Here is a 20,302-nt window from a genome sequence, read left to right as displayed (position 1 = left end):
ACTCGCCTGTTCACAAAGGTGTGCACATGCTAACAAAGTGTGGTACTGCAACAAGTATCTTAATTAAGTAAAGTTAAATGAAATGCTTAGCATAGAACATAGAACATAGAACTGTACAGCACTGGAATGGGCCTTTTGGCCTATGCTGTTGTGCCAAACATGATGCCTAATTAAACTAACCCCTTCTGCTTGACCTTAATCCGTAATCCTCCATTCCTTGCATATCAAATGCTTATCTAAAACTCCCTTAAATGCCCCCACTACTACCTCTGGCAGCACGTCCCAAACACTCCCTGTGAAAAAAAAACACTTGCCGCTCATGTCTCATTTAAGCTTTCCCCTTCTCACCTTAAATGTATGCCTCCTTGCGTTAGATATTTCAACTCTAGGAAAAAGATTCTGACCATCAATCCTATTTATGCATCTCATAATTTTAAAGACTTCCATCAAGTTTCCCTTCAGCCTCCACAGATCCAGACAAAACAGCCCTAGTTTTTCTAGCCTCACCTCATACCCTCCAATCCAGGTAGCATCCTGGTAAACCTCTTCTGCACCTTCCATAGCCTCCACATCCATTCTGTAATGTGGCAACCAGAACTGAATGCAATATTCTAACTGCAGCCGAACCAAAGTCTTATAAAGCTGCAACATAACATCCTGACTCTTGTATTTAATTCCCTGATCAATAAAGGCAAGCATACCATATGCCTTCTTTTTATCCTATCTACTTGCATGGCAACTTTCAGGGAACAATGAACTTGAACCCCAAGATCCCTCTATACATCAATGGTGTTCAAGGTCCTGCCATTAACTGTATACTTTTCCTTAACATTTGATCTCCCAAAGTGCAGCATCTCACATTTACCCAGATTAAACTCCATCTGCCATTCCTCCACCCATATCTACAACTCTTCTATATCTTGCTATATCCTTTGACAACCTTTTACAGTATCCACAACTCCACTGATCTTTGTACCATCTGCAAACTTACTAATCCACCCCACCTACAATTTCATCCAAGTCATTTATATTTATCATAAACAGCAGACGTCCCAGTACAGATACCTGCAGAACACCACTAAACACGGACTTCTGGCCAGAAAAACACCCTTCCATTACTATCTTCTGTATACTATGAGCAAGCCAATTCTGAATTCACACGGCCAGGTCACCGTGGATCCCATGCATCTTAATCTTCTGGATAAGCCTACCATGGGGGTCCTTGTGTTTTAAAAAATTCTCAAGGTCAGGTTCGTAGGAGAGTAGTCTGACACAGAACAAACGACCAAGAGGCGAGTCTGCTAGAATATGGGCATTTTATTCCCCGCAGCGTCGCCACAACGGGTCTGGCTTATACTCACTCTACATGTTACCGGAACTGGGAGCCGTCAGTTCTCGTAGAGCGGTTGCCAACAACCCACGCTCGGCGGTTAAACGTAACCCCGGAGCAGACTCACCGAACTGGAGACTTTTCCAGCTGATATACTCTTTTCCAGATATAAACATTCATGTGAACAGCAGAGCAAGGCTAAAAAACACATTCCATTCTGGTTACATACAGATAAGAAGATTCACATGGGGAGGTGTGTAATAAGATTCACACGGGACTAAGCAACACCTCCATTCCGGTTAGATTCACACATGTATTGGGACATAATTTTTAACCGTTTCACCACATTCCACTGCTTGGAAGTTTACACCACATTCCACTGCTTGGCCCAATACATGTGTTACATTATGCTTAATTCAGTTCAATTCGTTTCAGTTAATTTCAGTTCAGTCAATTCAGTGTAGTTCAATTCAGCTCAGTTCAGGTCTGTTCAGTTCAATTCAATTGTGTTCAATTCAGTTCCGTCCATTTCAATTCAATTTAGCTCAGTTCCATTTTGTTCCGTTCAATTTGATTCACTTCAGTTCCACTCAGTTCAGTTCAGTTCAATCCCATTCAATTCTGTTAACTCCGCTTACATGCCCACATCCTCCGCTGTACCCCAGGCAAGGGGTTCTTCGGCAGGACTGGGATCCTCTCTCAAACAAACTGCCACGTACATGCCCACATCCATGCCATCCCGGGACGGTCGGGACCTCCACAGTTTGTTCTTCTGGTTTCTTAGTCTTTTTCCAAAACATTGTTCTGTATCAAAATCTCTCCTCAATTGCGATTGATCCTGCCGACTACGCCAAATGTTTTAAAAAATTCTCAAGGTCAGGTTCGTAGGAGAGTAGTCTGACACAGAACAAACGACCAAGAGGCGAGTCTGCTAGAATATGGGCATTTTATTCCCCGCAGCGTCGCCACAACGGGTCTGGCTTATACTCACTCTACATGTTACCGGAACTGGGAGCCGTCAGTTCTCGTAGAGCGGTTGCCAACAACCCACGCTCGGCGGTTAAACGTAACCCCGGAGCAGACTCACCGAACTGGAGACTTTTCCAGCTGATATACTCTTTTCCAGATATAAACATTCATGTGAACAGCAGAGCAAGGCTAAAAAACACATTCCATTCTGGTTACATACAGATAAGAAGATTCACACGGGGAGGTGTGTAATAAGATTCACACGGGACTAAGCAACACCTCCATTCCGGTTAGATTCACACATGTATTGGGACATAATTTTTAACCGTTTCACCACATTCCACTGCTTGGAATTTTACACCACACCTTGTTGAAAGCCTTACTACAATTCATGTAAACAACAACCACTGCCCTAGCCTCATCGATCACCTTCATCACCTCCTTGAAAAATTCAATCAATTTAGTAAGACATGATCTGTCTCTCACAAAGCCATGCTGACTGTAGATTACGCACTTTAATTCATCAGAGTTACCTCATTCTCTGACTTGCTCTTGACTGTCTTTTCTAATCAACTTGCTTTTTTTAAAATTCAGAACCATCATCATCTTCTTTCTATCCTCAAGACTACTTTAGCTCCCACACAACCCCCCTGACTACTCACTTCAAAGCTTCTGAGTAGCAACAGCAAATCTCCCCATGAGGACAGTCGTCTCCTTCCAGTTCAGCTGAAAACCGTCCCTTTTAAAAAGATATTTTCTTCCCTCGAAGAGATCCTCCAATGATCCAAGAATCTGAATCCCTTCCCACTGCACCATGTCCTCAGCCATTGATTCATCTGTCCTATTTTCTTATTCCTAATCCAGAGATTACTACCTTGAGGTTCTACTTTTTAACCTTTTACCTAGCTTTCTTTATTCACTCTGCAAAGCTTCAAACATTTCCCTAATTATGTCATTCTTATCAATGCGTACAGCAACTTCTGGATTCTCACTCTCCTCTTTGACAATATTAGATTAGATTACTTACAGTGTGGAAACAGGCCCTTCGGCCCAACAAGTCCACACTGACCCGCCGAAGCGTAACCCACCCAGACACATTCTCCTACATTTACCCCTTCACCTAACACTACGGGCAATTTAGCACGGCCAATTCACCTAACCTGCACATTTTTTTTTTGGATTGTGGGAGGAAACCAGAGCACCCGGAGGAAACCCACGCAGACACGGGGAGAATGTGCAAACTCCACGCAGAGAGTCGCCTGAGGCGGGAATTGAACCCGGGTCTCTGGCGTTGTGAAGCAGCAGTGCTAACCACTGTGCTACCGTGCCGTCCACTCAATATATATGTCCCTCCATCTATAGTACAACAGTAGATTAGATACTGCAATTGCTTTGATACATTGTTAACCCTAGCACCATGGAAGCAACATTCCATCCTGAATTCATGCTCATAGCTGCAGCATCTCCTGTCTGTGCCCCTGATAGGAGAGTCTCCTACAGCTCTTTTGAATCTTGACGAACCCCACTTAACATTATATTCATTCTTCATGCCCAAAATCAGTCTGCCTGTTCCATTTTCCTCTGAGAGACTATCCCCCTCAACAATACCCAAAATAGTATATCTGTTTGAGAGAGGAACAGCCACTACCGGAACTACCTTCCTACCTCTCCAGACAGTCACCCATCTATCTGACTGAACTTGCGGTGTAACCACCTCTCTAAACCTACTAACAATCTTGTAGCTCCTGTGTGCTCCTCAGTGACTTTAACTGCCTCTTCAGTCAATCCAAACAGTCTGATATGCGACAGATTCCAACACACCTCATACTTTCAACTCTGATGGAACCTTTTCACAATCCAGCAAATTTGGAAAATTAACACCAATGCATCAACTACCTCATTAGTCACCTATTTTGAGTGCCCATGATAAGGTCCATCAGGACACATGACCCAACAACTTGCTGCCCCACCAGGTTGGAGCACTCTTTACCACGTGACTGTAATGACCAATTTCCTTCAGCCTCTTCTTTACAGCTATTACTGGACTGCTTTTGTATCCTCTACAGTGAAGTCAAAAACTAAAAGTCAATTATATTCCATCTACCATCTCTTGACTACCTTACCATTCTCATTCCTTGGAGGATAAACATTCACTTTACTTACAGTATTCCTTTTTAAATACCTCTCAAAACTTTTGATACAAACTTTTAAATTTCCTTTAGGAATGGAAATCTGACATCCTCATCTGGTCTGGTCTATATGTAATTCCAGATCAACAGAAAGATGGTTAACTCTTACCTGGCTTCTGATACGTACTAGCAAGACACTCAGTTACATCAAACCACTATAAAGTCTAAATAAAGTAACAAACTGGGATAGACAACCCAGCATGAACACGGGCACCAGAAACAATAATAGCAAACACAGCCCTGTTGACCCTGCAAACTCCTTCATACCAACATCTGGAGGGTCATACCAAACTTGGGAGGACTGTTCTGCAGACATATCAAGCAACACCACAACACGTTCATACTCATGGAATTATACTGTGCAATATACCAGATACCACCATCACCTTCCCTGGTTAACAGACCTATCAGAAGCGGCGGTATGAAAGTAAACTATCAAGAAGGAATTGCCTTGCATATACTTAACTATGACTCTGGGGCCCATGAGGGCACCAGGTTAAATATGGGCAAAACAACCTCTTGCTGATTACCGCTTACCAGCTTGCTTTAGCTGATGAATCAGTACTCCACCATGTAGAATATTACTTTGTACAGAAGATGCAGAAAAGAAGGCAAGTGCACAGAATGTACTCTGGATAGGGGATCTTCAATGCCAACCATGAAAGGTAGCTTGGCAGTGCCAGTATTCATCCAACTTGATGAGTTCTCAAGGACTTAGCTGTTAGACTGGGTCTGTTTCAGATGGTGAGGGAGTCAACATGAGGGAATAGTCCTTCTATGGTCAGATCTCAAATTCACAGTGAAGATACAATGCCACACTAAATGGGACAGACTTCGAACTGATCTATCAATTCAAAATTTGCATCTTTGAAGCTCTATGGACCAACAGCAATGGAACTGGGTTCAATTGCAGTCTGTAACCCCATAGTGTGACATATTCACACTCCACCATTACCACCAAGCCAGGAGCAGCACCATAGAGTCATAGAGATGTACAGCATGGAAACAGACTCTTCGGTCCAAACGGTCCATGCCGATCAGATATCCCAATCCAATCTATTTCCACCTGCCAGTACCTGGCCCATATCCCTCCAAACCCTTCCTATTCATATACCCATCCAAATGCCTCTTAAATGTTGCAATTGTACCAGCCTCCACCACTTCCTCTGGCAGCTCATTCCATACACGTATCACCCTCTGCGTGAAAAAGTTGCCTCTTAGGTCTCTTTTATATCTTTCCCCTCTCACCCTAAACCTATGCCCTCTAGTTCTGGACTCCCCGATCCCAGGGGAAAGACTTTGCCTATTTACCCTATCCATGCCCCTCATAATTGTGTAAACCTCTATAAGGTCACCCCTCAGCCTTCGAGGGAAAAAAGCCCCATCCTGTTCAGCTTTCCCTATACCTCAAATCCTCCAACCCTGGCAACATCCTTGTAAATCTTTTCTGAACCCTTTCAAGTTTCACAACATCTTTCCGCTAGGAAGGAGACCAGATTGCACGCAATATTCCAACAGTGGCCTAACCAATGTCCTGTACAGCCGCAACGTGACCTCTCAAACAGGCATAGCTCCACTGCTTTTTGTCATTTATATGAATAATTTGGATGTGAGCGTAGAAGTTAGTAAGTTTGCAGATGACACCAAAATTGGAGGTGTAGTGCACAGCAAAGAAGGTTACCTCAGATTACAATGGGATCTTGATCAGATGGGCCAATGAGCTAAGGAGTGGCAGATGGAGTTTAGCGCTTTATAGTATGATTATCTGTTTTAAATATCTACTAGTTGCTCTCCCATTTATTTAAAATCTCTTTATCCGTAAAACCCTCTACAAGTTAGTCTTTGCTGCTCAAGACTACTTTTCCTATCAGCCTTATTTCAATGGAAACAATTTCCAGTAAAACGAAACTTAATGGTATTGACCCATTCCTTTACTCTTTCAGATAAAATTTATATATATAGACACACCAGGCATATAGCCAATTTCTGAGACTCATTGTCTTCAGCAAATCGTAAAAACTGGTCACATTATATATTTTGTAGCAGACTGAAGAGGTTTTGACTTCCCATCAATGTATGTTGTGTAAAATGAGTTGGATATGAAGTCACTAGCATCAAATCAAGGCAAATAGTTCTTTTGGACTTGTAACAGCTGAGGTATAACCATAATAATAACAACTTGCATTTCTACAGCCAACTTTGACATAATAAAATATCTGCATGTGTTTCAAAGGAGCATGATAAAGCAAGATTTCACCTGTATGAATTGGTGTTTCAAGAATTCCTTGCATCACAAACATCTTTCTGCCAATGCTTAAAGGCAATATTGTTTTGTTGACTATTTTTGAAGCTAAATTTCATTGACAGTTTACCTCACTAGGAGACAAGAAGGAAACAGTTGGATTCTGTGCTCAATTACAATGTAAATGGAATATCAATCTCATATCTGTAATGTAACAGTCTCCTTCAACTTTTCCTAAGAATTACAAATAATTTGCAGCATAGAGACAGATCATTTACCCTAACTGGTCTGTGAAACTGGTTATTATCCACACAAGCCTCCTCCCATATCATTTCATCTCAATCAATTATCATAACCTTTTATGCCTTTTTTTCCTTATAAACTCATACAGCTTCCCCTTAATTACAGCTATTTTATTTGCCTTAGTCATTCCAATGTGGATGAAACTCACTGCTGTTTAAATACTTTGTTTTTTAAATTCCATGTCACATTTATTAGTGACTATATTCCTGCATAGGCTGTATGAAGCACTAGGCATAAGAAGCAATATTTCAAAGGTGATAATTGCGGGATTATTATCTGAGTCATGTGCAAATTGGTATTGGGCAATCAGATTAGAGAAATCAATGTGTTTCTCAAAGACTAGCATGGGACAATTGGGTTCCTGTTTATGGAGGTAAAAACAATGACTGCAGATGCTGGAATCCAGATTCTGGATTAGTGGTGCTGGAAGAGCACAGCAGTTCAGGCAGCATCGAAGGAGCAGCAAAATCGACATTTCGGGCAAAGGCCCTTCATCAGGAATAAAGGCAGTGAGCCTGAAGTGTGGAGAGATAAGCTAGAGGAGGGTGGGGTGGGGAGAAAGAAGCATAGAGTACAATGGCTGAGTGGGGGAGGGGATGAAGGTGATAGGTCAGGGAGGAGAGGGTGGAGTGGATAGGTGGAAAAGGAGATAGGCAGGTAGGACAAGTCCGGACAAGTCATGGGGACAGTGCTGAACTGGAAGTTTGGAACTAGGGTGAGGTGGGGAAAGGGGAAATGAGGAAACTGTTGAAGTCCACATTGATGCCCTGGGGTTGAAGTGTTCCGAGGCGTAAGATGAGGCGTTCTTCCTCCAGGCGTCTGGTGGTGAGGGAGCGGCAGTGAAGGAGGCCCAGGACCTCCATGTCCTCAGCAGAGTGGGAGGGGGAGTTGAAATGTTGGGCCACGGGGCGGTATGGTTGATTGGTGCGGGTGTCTCGGAGATGTTTCGTAAAGCGCTCTGCTAGGAGGCGCCCAGTCTCCCCAATGTAGAGGAGACCACATCGGGAGCAACGGATGCAATAAATGATATTAGTGGATGTGCAAGTAAAACTTTGATGGATGTGGAAGGTTCCTTTAGGCCTTGGATAGAGGTGAGGGTGGAGGTGTGGGTGCAGGTTTTACAGTTCCTGTGGTGGCAGGGGAGCGGCAGTGCCTATCTCCTTTTCTACCTATCCACTCCACCCTCTCCTTCCTGACCTATCACCTTCATCCCCTCACCCACTCACCCATTGTACTCTATGCTACTTTCTCCCCACCCCCACCCTCCTCTAGCTTATCTCTCAACGCTTCAGGATCACTGCCTTTATTCCTGATGAAGGGCTTTTGCCCGAAACGTTGATTTCGCTGCTCCTTCGCTGCTGCCTGAACTGCTGTGCTCTTCCAGCACCACTAATCCAGAATCCTGTTTATGGAGCACTGGTATTAATACTGGGAAAAGTGGGTGCTGTGCTGTTAAAATGATCTGTACCTGAACCATCCTGGGGCTAGCTTTCTACTGAGATGTATAACAAGGGAAGTAGAAAGGCATTTAGGCTGAGGACAAGCATTCACATTTGGGAAGATATAGTAGATCAAAGAGTCGAGACAAGGCAAGAGAAAAAGGTATTAATATGGGAAATGATAGGAAGGGACAAGAATGCAAATTAATAAGAGGTCAAAATTGAAAGGTCTGTATCTGAATGCAATGTAGCATTTGGAACAAAACAGTTGAAGTGATCGCACAAATAGATATGAATGTGATGTCATAGCCATTAAAGAGACATGGTTGCAAGATGATATATAGTCTGTTCTGATATAAAGCGTTACTTCCGTTCCAGTGCGATCTTGTCTTATAAGAAAATTGCGTAATAGCAGCACCATTTAAACCAATGGGATAGGAACCGTGTTACAGCCAATACAACTAAGGAAAGTTAATGTTCTATAAATAATTGTCTAAATTCGTCAATCGCATTATAGCCAATTCACATTGAAGAAATGCACATTATAGCAAAACCGACTGTAGATTAGGACCTGAATATTGAAGATTACAGAACATGTAGGAAGGCTGGGAAGTATGGAAAATTGTGGTTAGGTAGCTCTCTTTGTTAATGACAGTGTTGAAGCAATAGTTCAGAAATGCAGGATGTAGGTGCGGTTTAGGTAGGGATTAGATATATTATTGTTGGAGTAATATTAAACCCATTGCCAGCATAGCACAAAAGCAAACGATTAATAAGGAAAAGAAAATTAAAGTATTAGACAAAACTAGATAGAAATAAAAATGAGGTAGTAAGAGTTGCCATAGATTAGATTAGATTAGATTACTTACAGTGTGGAAACAGGCCCTTCGGCCCAACAAGTCCACACCGACCCGCCGAAGCGCAACCCACCCATACCCCTACATACATTTACCCCTTCACCTAACACTACGGGCAATTTAGCATGGCCAATTCACCTGACCTGCACATCTTTGGACTGTGGGAGGAAACCGGAGCACCCGGAGGAAACCCACGCAGACACGGGGAGAACGTGCAAACTCCACACAGTCAGTTGCCTGAGGCGGGAATTGAACCCGGGTCTCCGGCGCCGTGAGGCAGCAGTGCTAACCACTGTGCCACCGTGCCGCCCATAAGATAGTTAAAAAACAAAAAATTAACAAAGTGAATATTGGTCCTACAGAAAGTGAGCCTGAGAATTAGTAATAGAAAATAAGGAGATGACAGGGCAGTGAAGCTGCTCAGCAGGACCATGGACCCAGGTTCTATTCTCGCCTCAATTGACTGTGTGGAGATTGCACATTCTCCACATGTCTGCGTGGGTTTTCTTTGGGTGTTCTGATATCCTTCCACAGTGCAAAGATGTACAGGTTAGGTGGATTGGCCGTTCTAAATTGCCGAGAGTGTCAAAGGATGTGCAGACTAGGTGGATTCACCATGGGAAATGCAGGGTTATAGGATGGGGGCAGGGGGAATCTTAGTGGGATGCTCTTCGGAAGGTTTCTCTCACCTTGATGGGCTGAATAGCCTACTTCCACACTGTAGTGATTCTATGGCAGATGAACTGGACAAGTATTTTTCATTGGTTTTAATTATGGAGGTTATTAGTTATATTCCAGAAATAGATGTAAATCAGAAAATGGAAGGGAAGAACACAAGAAATTTACAATCACTAGGTATGTGGTGATAAGAAAATTGTTGGTACTGTAAACTGAAAAGTCTCTGGACCTGATAGATTACCTCTTGTGTATTAAAAGAAATTGGTAATAAGATTAGATTAGATTACTTACAGTGTGGAAACAGGCCCTTTGGCCCAACAAGTCCACACCAACCCGCCGAAGCGCAACCCACCCAGACCAATTCCCCTACATTTACCCCTTCACCTAACACTACAGGAAATTTAGCATGGCCAATTCACCTAACCTGCACAATTTTGGACTGTGGGAGGAAATCGGAGGAAACCCACGCAGACACGGGGAGAATGAAATAAGATTGCTATATAATGATACTATGGCTTTAAGAGGTGAATTTTGGTCCTTTTTTTATGAAGAAAGGTTGAGACAGAGGTCACAAGTGGTCGGCTCTAGGCCAATAAGGTAAACAGTTTGTGAGGCCTTGCATTTTTAAAAAAAGTTTGTTTAATAGAAGCGGCCTGAATGGATGGGGTTAAGCTCCCATCTTTAGTTTTCGCTTTCAGCAGTTGCTGGGATCTTGAAGCTCTTATTTCTGTCTCTGTTATAGCTAAAAGCTGGGATTCTCTTCCTGCTGCTAGAATCACATGTGAGACAATCTATTTTACTGAATTTGCCTTGTCAAGGGTGTGTTTATGGGATGCTGCTTTATCAGAACAGTTAATTGAACTGTAGTGTAAAAATAAGGTGTGTGTTGCTTAAAGTAAAGTAGTTTGACCAATAAAATTGCATGTTAATGCAACACCTTACACTTACTTATAAAATATGAAACAGTTAGGTCTGGGCTATCTTCTTAATATATTTTGAAGGGGTTTGGTCTGGTTCATAACAGTTATGGAGTCATAGGGTTATACAGCACAGACACAGACTTTTCAGTGCAAACAGTCTGTGTGAACCATTATCTCAAACTAAACTAGTCCCACCTGCCTGCGCGTGGCCCATATATCTCCAAACATTTCTTATTCATTTCTTGTCCAACTGTAACTATAAGAAATCTAGAAGTGAAACTACAAATAAGGCTGAATCTTAGGAGTAGCTTCAGGATCCACACTACACCTCAGTTCACCAGCTTAGATTCATCGGTTTTAATTTACCCACAGTTCTAGAATCCCTGCAGTGTGGAAACAGGCCCTTTGGCTCAACAAGTCCACAACAATCCTCCAAACAGTAACTCACCCAGACCTTTACCCTATATTTGCCCCTGACTAAGGCACCTAACCTACACATCCCTGAACAATATGGGCAATTTAAGCATGGCCAATTCACCTAACCTGCAAATATTTAGAGTGTGGGACAATACCAGAGCACCCGAAAGAAGCCCACCAGACACAGGGAGAATGTGCAAACTCCACACAGACAGTCACCCGAGGCTGGAATCGAAACCGGGCCCCTGGCAACGTGAGGCAGCAGTGCTAACCACTGAGCCATTTCCTTGATTCAGGGCAGGTCAGTAAGGTAGGAAAATACTAATTGTTACTCTTTATTTAAGAAGGGAAGGAAACAGAAAACTTAACATCTGTCATATGCAGGTGTCAAAAGCTATCTTTAGAGTACGTAAAGGAATTCACTATAATCAGGTAAGGCAACATGGTTTTGTGAAAGTGAAATAACTTTAACTAATTTATTGGAATTCTTTTAAGAAGTAACGTATGCTAAGCAAGCAGTGGATCTTTTGTCCTTAGGAACAACGCAGGGCATAAATAGATAATTTTGTAATTAGCAGATTTAATTAGTGGTGTGCCACAAGAATCAATGCTGGGATCTCAACTGCTATATTTTATGTTAATGACTTGGATGAAAGGACTGACGGTATGGTAGCTTAATTTGCTGATGACACAAGGATGGGTAGGAGAGTAAGTTGAAAAGAGGACACAAAGAAACTACAAATAAACATAGATAAGTGATTGGAGTGTAATGTGGGAAAATGTGAAATTGTCCATTTTAGATGATTGCAGAACCATGAGATGCAGAGGATCAGGCAAACCTTGTGCATTGATTGAAAAGCTGGATGCAAGTACAGCAAGCAATGAGGAAAGCTTGAAGAATGTTATTGTTTATTGCGAGGGGAAACAAGGTTTCACTTCAGATGTACAGGACATTGGTGAGACTGTATCTGGAGTACTGTGTACATGATTTGTCTTTTTATTTGAGAAAGGATGAAAATGTACTGGAGGGACCTCAGAGAAGATTTACTTAACTATTACTTGGAAAGGAAAGGTAGTCTTCTGAGGAAATAATAGATAGATAGGCTTGTACTGGCTGGAGTGTGGAAGAGTAAGAGGTGACTTGATTGAAATACAGAAGATCCTGAGAAGTCTTCAAAGGATGAATATAGAAAGGCTGTTTTGTCTTGTAAGAAGGAATCAGGGGTCACAGTTTTAAAAATAAGGGGTTGATTTAAGACAATTGTGTAAGAATTTTCCAGCAGATTGAGAGACTTTAGGATGCTCTTTCTGAAAAGTCAGTGGAAGAAGAGTCTTTGAATATTTTTATGACAGAGGTAGATAGAATCTTAATAAGCAAGTAAGTGAAAGATTATAGTGGATTGCAGCACTATGGAGATTAGCTGTGTTCTTATTGAATGGTTGAGTAGGCTTGAGGGATTGAGTAGCCAACTCCTACACCTAATTTGTATGTTCATATGCAGCATACTAATTTCCAAAAGATCCACAAGTGGAGAAAGCTGTTCATTATTGTATAAATCTCTGTCAGATCACTTCTCAGCCTTTTATTCTACAGGAAACATCCTCAACCTGTTGTACCCTCTAATTTCTGGTGTCAACCTTGTAAATCTTGGTTGCATTGTATCCAGTGTTTCTTTATCATTTTTTGTGGTAAATCTAACCAAGATTTTATAGATGTTTTTGCATCTCTATTTATGAATTTTTTTTTACCTTCAAGGTGAACCTATAATCCCTCTATAAGTCATTACCATAGAGGACTAAGTATACAAGATGGGTGCTTGTGATAAAGAGATGGCAATAATCATGGTTGACTTTAATCTACATGTAAACTGGAAAAATCTGATGGCAGCAGATGAAATGAACAAATATCTTCCTTCTATTTTCAATATTAAGAACACAAAAATCATTCCAGTAATATGAAGAGGTAAGAGGGAGAGAGGAACAAAGGGAAATTACAATCAAAAGAGAAGTAGTATGGAACAAATTAATGGAGGGTGGATTGACAAATCTCTGGATCGAGATAGACATCATTCTAAGGTCTTAAAAGAGGTGGCAAAAGTACTAGTAGATGCTTTAGTGAACATTTTCAGGCAAGGTTCCATTAGACTGGAAAAGCAATTCCAACTCTTCTACTTAAGAATAGTGGGAGGCAGAAAACAGGAAACTATAGATGAGTTAGGACAAGATGGCAAAGCACTAGACCAGGAAGTGAGCAATCGAAGCAAGACAGAGCCTTAACTGCACAATCAGCAGAATAAGGGGGTGTCTTGGGCAGACATGCACAATGCCTGATGTATGTATTGTGGGAAATAAATGACATCTGCTTAATATATGGCTGTAAATTGATCAGATTAGAAATTGAGCATATGACCCAAGGTGTTTAAGAGATGATCAATGCGTTTTTGCCAGAGTTCCATTTTAGAATGTTTGAGATTGACTCTTATATACAAATGGATAAATAATTGTAACCTGTACTCGAATCTCTCGATGGTTTATCAAGTTGAAAGACAACACAAAGATAGGTAGAAAATTAGCAGACATGGAGTTTGCAAGTGGATATAGATAGGTTGAGTGTATGGGCGAAAATGTGAAAGATGGAATATAAAGTGGAAAACTATGAAGTATTGTTTAAACGGGGAATGACTGCAGAATCCCAAGATTCAGACGGTTCTACTTGTTCTTGTGCTTGATCACAAAATGGTTAGTGTCCAGGTACAGCACATAGTCAAGAAAAATAATGGACTGCTATTCTTTATTATGAGAGGAATTGAACACTGTTTTAAACTTAATGGACGTACTTTTAGAAGAGAAATGAGAAGAATTTTATTTTCTGTTAGAGTCTTGTGTGAATTTAGAACTCGCTGCCTTAGAAGTGGGGTCATTGAATATTTTCAAAACAGAAGTAGATAGATTCTTATTAGGCAAATCAAAGGTTATCAGGTTAGATGGGAATGTGGAGTTCAAAACACAGACAAATCAGCCATGGTCTTATTGATTGGGAGAACAGGCTTCAAGGCCTGAATGATTTATGTCTGCTCCTAAATCATTTGCTCACATCATACATTGCTATCTCAGTACAAATTACTCTCTGACCCTGGATTGCCTTTCCAACTGCATACCTAATCTGGGTATAAGCAAGATACAAGGCTTAAATCACTGGGGATAATTGGATGAGAAATTGACTGAGAATAAAGAAAAATACATACATTTATACAGCATACCATAGCCAATTAACCGACTTCAAAGTGTAGTCACTGTTGCAATGCATGGAAACATGGTTGTTAATTTATGTACAGTAAGATTTCGTAAATAATTTACAAACATATGACAAGAAATTGAAGTAGGTTATTCTGTCCCTTGAACCTGCTCTGCTATTTAATAAGATCATGGCTGATCTTATTGTGTGCTCAAATGCACATTCCCATCTATTAAACTTTCACCCCCCCCCACACTTGCTTACAAATATCTGTCTATCTCTGCCTTAAAAGTATTCAAAGACTTCGATTAGAGGAAGAGAGTTCCCAAAGGTTTCATAACCCTCTGACAGACAAAAAAAATCCTCATCTCTGTTTTAAACATGTGGTAATGAGCTTATTGTCTGCTCTCAGATGATGCTGTTGAGGGATGAACATTATGGAGTGCGAGGGAGGGCTCTTGTGGCACACTGGTAGTGTCCTTGCTCCCTGAACCAGGAGGCCAAGTTTGAAGTCCTACTTGATACAGAAGTATGTAATAACACTCCTGAACAAGATTGTTAGGAACCTATCAACTAGGATATGGGGAGAACAAAGGATTCTTTTATGTTCACCTGACAAGACAAACTTGCTTTAAGGTTGTATTCTAAACCTTATCCAGCTGACAATTGTGCTCAATCCTCATGTGGGATTTGAACACAGCACCTTCTGCTTCAGAACCAATAATATTAACATGAATTCATAGATGACACTAAGTGTGTAAGCAGTTCAAAGCATTGTGATCTGTTCTGTATGTTCATCAAACTCTGCCTCTGAACAAATACTCACATTGTTTTTAAGAAAAGACTATATAAGGAAGATCTTACATGCACTAGGTAATAAAGTTTAGTGAGGATGATGCATATCAATTGTTCAAATTGAATTGTTTGCATTGTTCATGTCAATTGTTTGAAATCAATTGCATTTTAAACCTGAAAGAAAGAATCTGTGAAGTAGCAATGAAACTATGATGTGCTCTTATGTGATTACAGTCTCTAATATCCCTTAAAAATATTGCAAAACACTGAAAATAAAGCTATTTTAGATGGCACTCGGTACTGGCAAGTTATTACCCACAACATTCTTTCATACCTTTAATATCAGGGCTGGAGTTATTTGAAAAGTGGCCCCATTTTTTCTTAATTGGCTTGCTGTTATCAAAGATTGGATGATTTGATGGATTTTGTAGATTAAGATTTCATTTGATGATTGGTCTTTGTGCAAATAGCTGTTTTGGTTTCCAAGTATTGTCACTTGTGAAGATGCTTCTTTCTGCAAGAGCACATTGACTCTCTGCTGCATCTCTACACAGGAATGTTGTGGGAATTGGAGCTATTGAATATTTAAGCAATGGCTTTCCTTTGGGATGAGTGATTACGGCAGAATTTCCTTCATCCTAGTCACTGCCATGCACCATTTTTGGATGCCTCCTGCATCTAATTACTGACAGAAAGAATAAATCAGATGTAGAGTTGCAGACCATTATTTCCTTAATTGTTTATATGCATGCATTGTATAGAAATATTATTTAAAGCAATAGAATTTCATCATCCTATAGAATTATTACGCATTTTAACTAAGGACCAGCAGTTAATGCAGTGGACTAATAACAACCTAGAAAATATCTCAGAAAATTTAGACAGTGAAGAATGAGAAGATTTCTGCTAATGGTAGGTTTTGCTCACAAGGGACCACTTTGGCATGTAACAAGTTCAGATGCTAAAAGAGACCCCGTTGAAACAAAGAGAGAAAAAATTCAGCTGAGATAAATTTAATATGCTCTCAAACTCTGACCTCTCCCTTGTCTGGTCCTCTGTGATCTTTACCAGTGCTGCCTCTTTGATCAGCTCAACAGCTCCCTTGGTTCTGTTTTCTGACAGACTTGTCATACCAAGTTACTCAGGGTCTCCACCTCTGCAGTTCCTTCAGTACATTTCCCCACTGACACCAAACTAAGGACCAAATGCGAGTACAGTCAGCACACGACTTGCTTGGTTTCCAATTACCATTTTACCTGGACCACCTCAAGCAATGTATCTCTCGTGGGTCTGTAAACTTCTAACCATTTTTCCACAGAAACCATGCTTTTAAATACAAACTGACTTTAAATATTATTTTTGGAAAGCATGAGTCCTTATGTTCTAGAGGTTCTTCTCACTGTATTTCCACACATGACTGGTGTGGATACATGCACCAACAGATGAGGAGGTCTTAGAGTCACAGCGTCATACATAACACAGCATGAAAACAGGCCCTTTGGCCCAAAGTGGTCCATGCTGACCATGGTGCCCACTCAGCTAGTTCCAATTGCCTGCATTTGTTCCAAATCCCTCTAAACCCTTCCCGTCCATGTACTTATCCAAATGTTTTTAAATGTTGCTATTATGCTTCCTCAATCACTTTCTCGGCCAGCCCATTCCATATATGCACCACTCTCTGCGTGAAGAATTTTCCCCCTCAGGTCCTTCTTCAATTTTTCCCTTCTCACCTTAAACCTATGCCCTCTAGTTTTCAGTTCCCCATTCCTGGGAAAAATATGGATATCCATTCATCCTATCTATCCCCCTCATGATTTCATGCATCTTAACAAGGTCACCCCTCAAGCTCATACATTCCAAAGAATAAAAGCCTATCCCGGCCCACCTGTCCCTATAACTCAGGCCTACGAGTCCTGGCAATATCCTCGTAAATCTTCTTTGCACGCTTTCCTGAGTAACAATGTCTTTCCTATAGCAGGGCGAGCAAAACTGTACACAATACTCCAAATGTGGCCTCACCAATGACTTATACAACTGTGACATAACGTCCCAACTCTTATATTCAATGCCTTGACTGTTGAAGGCCAACATGCTAAATGTCTTCTTCACCACCCTGTCTACTTCTGATGTCGCTTTCAATCCACTATGTACTTGTACTACTAGGTCCCTCTGTTCCACAACAGTCCTTAGGACCTTACCACTTACTTTATAAGTCCTACCTTGGTTTGACTTTCCAAAGTGCAACACTTATCTATGTTGAATTGCATTTGCCAATTCTCAGCCTGCTTCAAGAACCCTCTGCAATTTTTGATAACCTTCCTCGCTGTCAATGATACCTCCTAATTTTGTAAAATCTGGAAACTTACTAATCAAGTCTTTTATTCAAAGTTTGTGTGAAGATTTGTAGCTCGGGTGCTCGTTACTGTGGTTCTGTTCGCCGAGCTGGAAGTTTTTGTTGCAAACGTTTCGTCCCCTGGCTAGGCGACATCATCAGTGCTTGGGAGCCTCCTGCGAAGCACTTCTTTGATGTTTCCTCCGGTGTTTATAGTGGTCTATCCCTGCCATTTCCGGTTGTCAGTTTCAGCTGTCCGCTGTAGTGGTTGGTATATTGGGTCCAGGTCGATGTGTTTGTTGATGGAGTTTGTGGATGAATGCCATACCTCTAGGAATTCCCTGGCTGTTCTCTGTCTGGCTTGCCCTATGATAGTAGTGTTGTCCCAGTCGAATTCATGTTGCTTGTTGTCTGCTTGTGTGGCTACTAAGGATAGCTGGTCGTGTCGTTTCGTTGCTAGTTGATGTTCATGTATGCGGATTGTTAGCTTGTCTTCCTGTTTGTCCTATATAGTGTTTAGTGCAGTCCTTGCATGGTATTTTGTACACTACATTCGTCTTGCTCATGTTGGGTATCGGGTCCTTCGTTCTGGTGAGTTGTTGTCTGAGCGTGGCTGTTGGTTTGTGTGCCGTTATGAGTCCTAGGGGTCTCAGTAGTCTGGCAGTCAGTTCCGAGATGCTCCTGATGTATGGTAGTGTGGCTAGTCCTTTTGGTTGTGGTATGTCCTCGTTCCGTGGTCTTTCTCTTAGGCATCTGCTGATGAAGTTGCGCGGGTATCCGTTTTTGGCGAATACCTTGTATAGGTGTTCCTCTTCTTCTTTTTGCAGTCCTGGTGTACTGCAGTGTGTTGTGGCCCTTTTGAATAGTGTCCTGATGCAACTTCGTTTGTGTGTGTTGGGGTGGTTACTTTCATAGTTTAGGACTTGGTCTGTGTGTGTGGCTTTCCTGTATACTCTTGTATACTCAACACACTTCACATTCAACAACCAGATATACGAACAAATCAACGGAACACCTATGGGATCACCAATCTCGGGACTCATAGCAGAGGCAGTTATGCAAAGGTTAGAACAAACAGTCCTACCACAAATTCAACCCAAACTCTGGGTCAGATATGTCGATGACACGTTTGTAATCATTAAAAACACGGAAATAGAAAAAACACACCGGATCATCAACGCCACACTCACAGGAATCCGATTCACAAGAGAAGAAGAAAAGGATAGCCAACTCCCATTCCTAGACGTGATAGTACAGAGAACACCAGACGGAGAATTCACTACAAGAGTATACAGGAAAGCCACACACACAGACCAAGCACTGATGATGTCGCCTAGCCAGGGGACGAAACGTTTGCAACAAAAACTTCCAGCTCGGCGAACAGAACCACAGCAAGTCTTTTATATTCACATCCAGATCATTTATGTAAATCACAAATAACGAAGGTCCCAGTGCCAAGCCCTGTGACACTCACTAGTCACGGGCCTCCAGCCTGAGAAACAATCTTCAACCATCACCCTCTGCTTCCTACCATCGAGCCAATTTTGAATCCAATCAGCTAGCTCACCCTGGATCCCATGCAACCTAATCATCATGACGATCCTGCCAGGTGGAACCTTGTCAAAATCCTTTCTAAAGTCCATACGGACATCATAAGCTTCCCCATCCTCATCTATCCTCTTGTTTACCCAATGTAATCTAGGTTTCTATTGTTTTCTAATGGACTGATTTAGCTTCCTGTAGAATTTTATGTGTCAGTTCAAGTGGGGAAATACGAATAAAGGCAATTCTGAGACGGTAGATAGTTAAAATGCTAATAAGGTATCCTAAAGTTGTTTAAAAAAACAATTCAGTAACTTGTCTCTAAATTACAGTGTTAATGTTTTGCATCGAGTGACCCTTCCTCTGTTCTAAGGAAGGGTCACTTGACCTGAAACGTTAACACTGATTTCTCCAGACAGTTGCTGCCAGACCTGCTGAACTTTTCCAGCAATGTCTGTATTTGTTTTTGATTTACAACATTGCGTTCTTTTGGTTTCTATTTTCTAAATTACTGTAATGTCTCACATATAGGATGGAATTTAATGCAGCCTCTTGTGATGGGAAACATTGTGCCCAGGTTCACTTAATCATGGAAGAGGCCTACATGCCAGTTTACTAGTGGCAGGTAGATTCAAAGATGGGAAGGGGCCAAAGCAAAAACTCACTTGCTCATATTGGGGATATCAATTGCCCTCATTATTGAGACACTTGGCACCAGTCAATTGTGTGCTGGCGCAGGGTCTAAAAGGGAGTTACACAACTGTACTGTGCCTCCTGAAGGCTGACCCAGTGATTCCATTCAGCTTGCCTATGGAGGGAGCATCTCTCATTGTTGGGCACTTTCTGCCCCATCAAGGGATCGGGCATTGGGAAGGAAAATCTACTGAAAGCCACCCCCTTGCCTGTCCTTTTCCATGACCCCATCCCTGACCTTCATCCCACCCTCATTCATCAATGTCCAGCGATCCAAAGATTGTCGCTGGTGAGATCCTTAGTTTATCAGCTGCAGTCTCTGCTCTCAGTGGCACTGTTGTTAATGGATACGGGCTGATGT

This window comes from Chiloscyllium plagiosum, unplaced genomic scaffold (genome assembly GCF_037043375.1).
Source record: "Chiloscyllium plagiosum isolate Xiang-an unplaced genomic scaffold, Cpla_swu_hap1 HiC_scaffold_4, whole genome shotgun sequence".
In the NCBI taxonomy this organism is placed as follows: domain Eukaryota; kingdom Metazoa; phylum Chordata; class Chondrichthyes; order Orectolobiformes; family Hemiscylliidae; genus Chiloscyllium; species Chiloscyllium plagiosum.
The sequence above is the reverse complement of the archived record's forward strand: the minus strand, read 5'-3'. Positions refer to the sequence as shown.